An 8,224-nucleotide genomic window follows, 5' to 3' on the forward strand; every position below is an offset into this window, starting at 1 on the left:
GTTCGGATTGCGCTCTTTAGTCATACGCAACTCATTGCGTCAAAATGATTCAATTTACAGAGCTCAAATATTTCATAAATTTTACTGATATAAACTGTAATGTTTTTATATATTAAAAGTAGTACCGTTTATTTAGAAAATAATAGTTTTTAAGAACTCCAGTTTTTAGCACTACATTTAAAAATTACATCAATAAAGATATAATCAAACCCTCACGCACAGTCATGGTAAAAGTTGTATTCTTGTTGTGAGGAGAGTACTTCTATTTATAACTGTGTTCTGTTATAAAGAAATGGCTGTTACACATACCATACCTAATTTTCTAATTGTCTGAATATTGAATACTCAAAGTGTGAATTTTTTTTATGGATTTTTGTTTGTGGTGCCATTCAATAGATAACGCCACATTTCATAAGCCTGAATCACCACTCCTGACATTGAGTTCTTGTTGTATTTCAGCACAATAGATGGCACTACTTATTTGTTATCTCTGTTATATAGATAAATATATAGACTGCCATGCCATTGATCCATTATAATAAGAATAAGAGTTAATAGTAAGAATTTATCGTGTTTCCCGACAGACAGCGGAAATTAAGTTGATTATAATCAGAAAACGCTCATATAAAAGAAATTATTACTAAAATGAAAAAATGTTAATTTTTTTAAGATGATGATCAATATTACTATAATATGTTATGAAAGTCAAAGTTATTTAGTTTTGAAATATATCCTGTGAACATTTAGTTTTTGCACTGGTCTAGAATTAAACCGTGTTAATTATGCAACTAAAGTCACGACTTATATTATTATTTACTTAGCCAGATTGTTAGATTTTCAGAATATTATTGTTATTGTAAGCCTATATTATTGAAGTTCATGTTTGTTAATTATTTAAGAAAACAAATTCAACTGTAATTAGGAAAGGTGACATACTGAATGTCTGATTTTATTGCATTTTTCTTGTGCAATAAACACACCAAACAACACTATCGTTTGTACTTTATTTTGAGAAAAATATCTGAAATGATGGCTCAAGAAATATATTAATATAAGCTATAATAGTGTAAGCGCATAAGATCAATCACCATAAAAATCACATACTTTCAAATCATTAGCTAACATACATATTCTTTTTGTGTTTTAGTCAAATTTATAGTTCAAACTTGAGAACTTTATCTCATCATTAGGCAAATTTCAAAATATCAACTCAAAAAAATATGTGATAAATGTGTGCGAATTTATTTGAAGTTTATGACACTTTAGGTTTTTTATTTAAAATATTTGGTTAATTATCCCTTATGATAACAAAGAATATGCTGTGTGCTTTTGCTAATCAACGATAAGTCTTTACGTTGTTCATCACCAGAGAATAACAATCTAAGCCATGGCCAGGTGGTTAGGGCGCTCGACTCGCAATCTGAGGGTCGCGGGTTCAAATCCCTATCCCACCAAACATGCTCGCCCTTTCAGCCGTGGGGTCGTTATAATGTGACGGTCAATCCCACTATTCGTTGGTAAAAGAGTAGCCCAAGAGTTGGCGGTGGGTGGTGATGACTAGCTGCCTTCCCTCTAGTCTTACACTGCTAAATTAGTTACGGCTAGCGCAGATAGCCCTTGTAAATTAACGATCAATATGGTTACCAAAAAGCCGTGAATTTCGTTTTAGAAATCAACTATTTCAAGGCAATAACGAATGATAAGCGGGACCGAAGGGTTAATAGGTATTGAAACAGTTATACGACTGAGAGGGTTATAATTAGGGCAAGTGCTACCTCAGTGAAAGAACTAAATGAAAAGCAAGACGCTGATAGAAAAGTGGTCTTTCTGCTACCATAGATCTTTAAGTTTGATTTAATGCTTTTACGCTTATTTTTCATATACACTGAAAATGAAAGCAACGGAGTAAATATTTCCATTGTCAGCTCATTTTTGAACTCAATGAGCCTTTCTCACAACTTAATGTGTGGTCTGCTAATATATAAAAAAAGTGATTTCGTATATAAACACAAACAAAATATTGAAAGTAGTTTTAATAATGAGAAAGTGATTTACAGCACAGTAAAATACATGACTAAGCAATACAAGAAACTACTAGTTATAAAAAAAAGCATTAATCCACCATGCAGAGTTTTTAAAGCAATATTATCGTGTTTGGTAATACAACTTGCATGACAGCTACTACTACTAATAATAATATGTGTGATAGTTTGAAAACGTACACAGCCGAAACACCGTATCTGTCACTGTTTCGGAGATGTCTTCCTAAGCAAGAAGAGTTTTAGGAAAATATAAACGCCCTCTGTCCACTCGACAATTGTAAGAAGGGAAACTCCTAGCCAGAGTCCCATTATTCCTCCAAGCTGACCAAACATTTCACTCCCCTATAATATAAAAGAAACGTTTAAATAATTTCTATACATTTGTTGTTTTTTTTTGTTTGAATTTATGCACAAAGCTACACAATGGGCTATCTGTGCTCTGCCCACCACGGGTATCGAAACCCGGTTTCTAGCGTTGTAAGTCCGCAGACATACCGCTATGCTACTGGGGGGCTTTTTATACATAAACAGTCCACTCTCACTATTTTACTTTTATTTTAGGAAAAGAATAATCTAGTTCTAACTTCAGACAACCAACAGTTTAATTTCTCGAAGGTTATATAATACGCTTCAAATACAATCTTTAGGCATATCATCTTTCAAAACGCACAAATCAAATATGGTTGATTTGTGATTAATGAGGAAAATAATTATTTAGTTGGTAATAAGAAAACTGTATAAATAAGACACTCGGATCAAAGCTTAGGAACTCAATATTTATCATGGTTAGTGTTGTATACGCTCACTTAAATCTAAATTATTAATTAGTAACTATATTGTTATATAACTAGATACTAATTAGTTTATCCCACGTTTCGGCTGCTTATCTGCTACCTTCGTCAGGGAAGATCTGATTATTTCTGTGTCTCGACTGGAGTCTTCCTCCCCCCCCCCCCCCATTTAGAAGTAATTAACATAAATGGACAAACAGCTAAGAGTACCCCACAGCACCACCCCACACATCTACGATTTACCTAAAATTCACAAACAAGACTACTTTTCCATAACACAGTTAAATGCATATTTCTCTGTGTCAGTGGTTCTCCGAAAACATAAACAAGACTACTTTTTCCATAACACAGTTAAATGCATATTTCTCTCTGTCAGTGGTTCTCCGAAAACATAAACAAGACTACTTTTCCCATAACACAGTTAAATGCATATTTCTCTGTGTCAGTGGTTCTCTGAAAACATAAACAAGACTACTTTTTCCATAGTACAGTTAATTGCATATTTCTCTGTGTCAGTGGTTCTCTGAAAACATAAACAAGACTACTTTTTCCATAGCACAGTTAATTGCATATTTCTCTGTGTCCGTGGTTCTCTGAAAACATAAACAAGACTACTTTTCCATAACACAGTTAAATGCATATTTCTTTGTATCAGTGGTTCTCTGAAAACATAAACAAGACTACTTTTCCATAACACAGTTAAATGCATATTTCTCTGCGTCAGTGGTTCCCCGAAAACATAAACAAGACTACTTTTTCCATAGCACAGTTAATTGCATATTTCTCTGTGTCCGTGGTTCTCTGAAAACATAAACAGCATACAAGTTAGAACATTATTCAGAAGCCGCAATACGACATGATCATACTTGTGCACACCAAACCATCTACGGACCTAACACTATATATAGCATTACTTGTGAATGTGAATTTCAATACACTGGAGAAACGAAAAGACCAAAAACATTCGAACTCGGGGGCATAACAGACATATAAGACTAAGTAATATCAAACTGTCTGCAATAGCCCACCATGCTAGAGAAGAAGACCATAAAATAAATTGGAATACTTAAAAAATAGGATATGAACCACACATGAGAGAAATAAAGGTAAAAGAATCCCTCTACGTTAATGTAACTGATAACACTCAGTCGATATAGTCCAGAAGCAAGCAAAACATAGACACCCTTCTTGAAAACATTTAAATATTTAGTTGATTACATAGATACCCCTCTTGAAAACATTTAAATGTTTAGTTGATTACATAGATACCCCCTTGAAAACATTTAAATATTTAGTTGATTACATAGATACCCCTCTTGAAAACATTTAAATGTTTAGTTGATTACATAAATACCCCCCTTGAAAACATTTAAATGTTTAGTTGATTACACAGATACCCCCATGAAAACATTTAAATATTTAGTTGATTACATAGATACCCCTCTTGAAAACATTTAAATGTTTAGTTGATTACATAAATACCCCCCTTGAAAACATTTAAATGTTTAGTTGATTACATAGATACCCCCATGAAAACATTTAAATATTTAGTTGATTCAAATTCTAAACGGAGGCCAATTCAATCTAGTGGATAACGCAGCACATAGAAATAGCCCTTCTCAGGACACGCAGCCAAAATTTAAAATGAAACTAATTAGTATCTGGTTATATAAAGAAAATAATTAAGTTATCTGGTAGGCTACTAACCAGGACAATGCGTAACAAAGTAAACATTGATGAACTGGTTTAAATAAACAGACGAAAACGTTAAACTTGTAGAAAAAACAAAAACAAGTTACCTCCAATAGAGGTCGTTGTTGGTAGATAGTGTGTTCCATCGTGGAGTAAAATACCTTCACTTTGGAATGGTTTTGTCTGAAACATAACACTTAATATCTGGTCAAGATAATATTCGTTAAAAATGTTTCTCGGCGAATAACGCAGATTTCTAAAAAAAAAAATGTCTAAGCACTATCTCACGAAACTAAAATAGAGGAAAAGGATAGATCCACGGGCGTCCGCAGAAATTTTTCCGGGGGGCAAAGTAATGTGAAATTGTGAAGTGTTTGTTTGTTTGAAGTTAAGCAGAAAGCTACACAATGGGCTATCTGTGCTCTGCCCATCAGGAATATCGAAACCCGGTTTCTAGCGTTGTAAGTCCGCAGACATACCACTGTGCCACTGGGGGGGGGGGGCTTTGTGAAGTGAATAAGAAGTTCATATATATGGTGAATGAATAAAGAAAGAATCATGTTTCTCATTTTCCAGGGGGGAAGTGACCCCCCTCCGCGGACGCCCATGGTTAGATCATTATCACAAAAGTTCTCACAGCCGTATGCGTAAAGACAAAGTATGATATGTTACTTGTGGTATAATTTACTCTTTTGTCGCTGAACGTCTTAAAGAATTTCACACAGAGTCTGTTTTCATGTGAACCAATTCAGACTTAAGAGTATTATGTTAATATATGATGATATTGGAATCACAGCATTATGCGTTTGAGCCATTCACTTTACTACTTTTATCGGGATATGAGAAAAAATGTTATATGTAAGACTCACGCAGTATAATTGTAGGTTGAATACCTTACTTCAATGACATTTAAAAAAATAATTTTCTATTTCAAAATCTAGGTTTAACAGATCCGTGTTTGTTAAGCTTCATCAGTAGCTAATATAATGATTGAAAATATGATATTTTCTAAAAATATACGTATACGTCATTGTTATGCAAGAAAATTATAAAATACATGGATAAAAATATTTCAGATACACCTAAATTACCGCCACCTAGTAATGAATTAAGTAAAACACACATTATACACGAAAGACACTTGGCTTTATGTGATGAAGTACAACCACAAAGTTATACCATCGGAATAAGTATTTTATTTTGTATTTATGGCAAAGCTATTAAGGATATCTACTGCCAACCCTAATTTTGAACTACTAACCAGATGAAAGGCAGCCAATGAGAACCTCTCTACCGCCCACCACCTACACTAAGGGATTGGCTGTCTCGCTTATGACGCATGAGCAGCTTAAATTGCGGCGAATTTTTTGTTGTATCTTACGTACAGATTCGAATCCTGATGATCAGTTCCAAAATCCAGAGCTCTATCACAGAGGTCCTCCGGTGGGACAGCGGTAAGTCTTCGGATTTGCAACTCTGCAAGCAGGGAATCGATCCCCTTCGATGGACATAGCAGACAGCCCGATGTGGCTTTGCTATAACAAAACACACACATGCTCACGCCCTCATTCTGGATAAGAATTAACCCTGTCCTATACATCAGATGTGACGCTCGTATACGATTCTCAGGCTTTGAGCAATAATCACGTCGTGACACTCAATATATTTAGTTCCTAAAACTCTCTACTCCACTCTCTTTGAATAATACTAGAAGGATACGTTTCACTCATACCTAACGTTTCACTCATACCTAGTTTAGTAAGTAGTCAAATACACGTATCCATAAAATAAAACATTAACTGATGGACACGTAATATTATATGTTAGCGTTATAAATTAACAGCAACTCAAACTAATGCCACTTAGGTACGAATTAGGATCAACATAGAAAATGTCCTTCCAATATAACAAAATAACCTAGAAACACTGCCGTAAACACTTGAAGTTCAACCGTAAAATTATGCCACAGTTCTTGTCCAGCAAAGATCAAGGTCATTGATAATAAGGCAATAGAAGTCTGTCTTTAGGTCGTTTTTATATGAATTGACTTTTTTTTTTAGTTTCATAATTTCTAACACTGTTATTGTTTGCTTTCATAGGTGTTTTTCGTCTCCTTTTAACTGATAAATAACCATATTGCCGACATCTGTTACTCATGTCTCCAAATCGAATGCCTTTTACAATAAAGGTGTTTTCTGACATCTGTGACTCTTCTCTTCAGAACAAATGCCTTTATACAATAAAGGTGTTTTCTGACATCTCTTACTCATTTCTCCAGATCGAATGCTTTTACAGCCACAGATGTCAGAAAACACCTTTATTGTATAAAGACATTTGTTCTGAAGAGAAGAGCCACAGATGTCAGAAAACACCTTTATTGTATAAAAGCATTTGTTCTGAAGAGAAGAGCCACAGATGTCAGAAAACACCTTTATTGTATAAAGGCATTTGTTCTGAAGAGAAGAGCCACAGATGTCAGAAAACACCTTTATTGTTTTCTCTTCAGAACAAATGCCTTCATACAATAAAGGTGTTTTCTTACATCTGTGGCTCTTCTCTTCAGAACAGAACAAATTCCTTTATACAATAATGGTGTTTTAGAAAGTTTTAATGGGAGAAGCTGTACTCTGCTTGTTTATTAGATTTGCTGACAAAAATCTTAACTAGCTTTAAAATTCTCTAGTTTATTATTCACAGACATTCGCTGAAAAATATGGAAGGGAAGGGTTGTAATACACCCATCTAAAGTTTCATTTTTAGGGGTTCTTTAGTAGCTCAGCGGTAAGCTTGGTTGGTTATAATGCTCATTTTGCATCTTTGCGCTTATAAACAAACAAACTCGACGTTTTTTGGAGGGTTGGAAAAATTACCAGCTGATTAGATTATCAGCCAGAAGGTTTAGCCTTTAATAGAGGTCGCCACAGTTGAACTATCAAGTATAGCATGAGTGATGTAGACAGCTAAAGAGATACAACAATTAAAGCTGCGAATTCAACTAATTTTCTTTGTTTATCCATTTATTTTCATTTTGATTTAGGTCAATAAAAAACTCTTGGAATATAGATCCTGTCGATTTCAATTGTTTAGGTATTTTTAACGGTAACAAATCATTCTTTCATTGTCATTAACACTAGTTTGAAAAATGTTTCTGCTGATATAGGATTATCAGGGATAAAAATTATCACACACACACATATATATATATGTCTGTGATTTGTCACGGTTTTTATTTGCGTATTAAAACTGTGAATTTCCTGTTACTTAACTATTGATATTTCATTCTGTGTACATTAAACATTAGTACTTTTTCATTCTTTCACAGCGAAGAGAATAAATAATTATTAATGAAAATTTGTTTATTGTTTTAAAAGCAACATTTTGTACATACCGGAAAATTTCCCTGTACGTTAAAGACTGTTCCCATGTTTTGAACTCCAGTTTCTCAGATTTAGCTTTAGAGATGTCGTAAGCCTGAAAGAAAAGAAATACCAATAGCTAAGCTCAAAGAAATACATCCAAGAAAATTAATAATTAGTAAAGGACATATATATATAATATTAGTGGGCATTTAATAGACTTGACTGATTTTGGTAGTAAAATATTTGAAAGTTTTTTTTTCTAACGAAATTGTTTAAAAAAAGAGGAAAATCGTGATCAAATTAATCATAGACACATTTCGCTCGTAACAAAATATTTAAC

General features: G+C 33.7%; 1 long non-coding RNA gene across 1 annotated transcript; it reads right to left on the bottom strand.

Moving 5' to 3' along the window:
* Window positions 1-2,121: 2,121 nt before the first annotated feature.
* Window positions 2,122-7,996, bottom strand: LOC111085010. The gene is made up of 3 exons (XR_002609872.1): window positions 7,914-7,996; window positions 4,633-4,708; window positions 2,122-2,384 (listed from the first exon to the last, which is right to left on the bottom strand). It is a non-coding gene; the product is annotated as an uncharacterized LOC111085010 (long non-coding RNA).
* Window positions 7,997-8,224: the final 228 nt, after the last annotated feature.

The sequence above is a fragment of the Limulus polyphemus genome, unplaced genomic scaffold (genome assembly GCF_000517525.1).
Source record: "Limulus polyphemus unplaced genomic scaffold, Limulus_polyphemus-2.1.2 Scaffold200, whole genome shotgun sequence".
Classification (NCBI taxonomy): domain Eukaryota; kingdom Metazoa; phylum Arthropoda; class Merostomata; order Xiphosura; family Limulidae; genus Limulus; species Limulus polyphemus.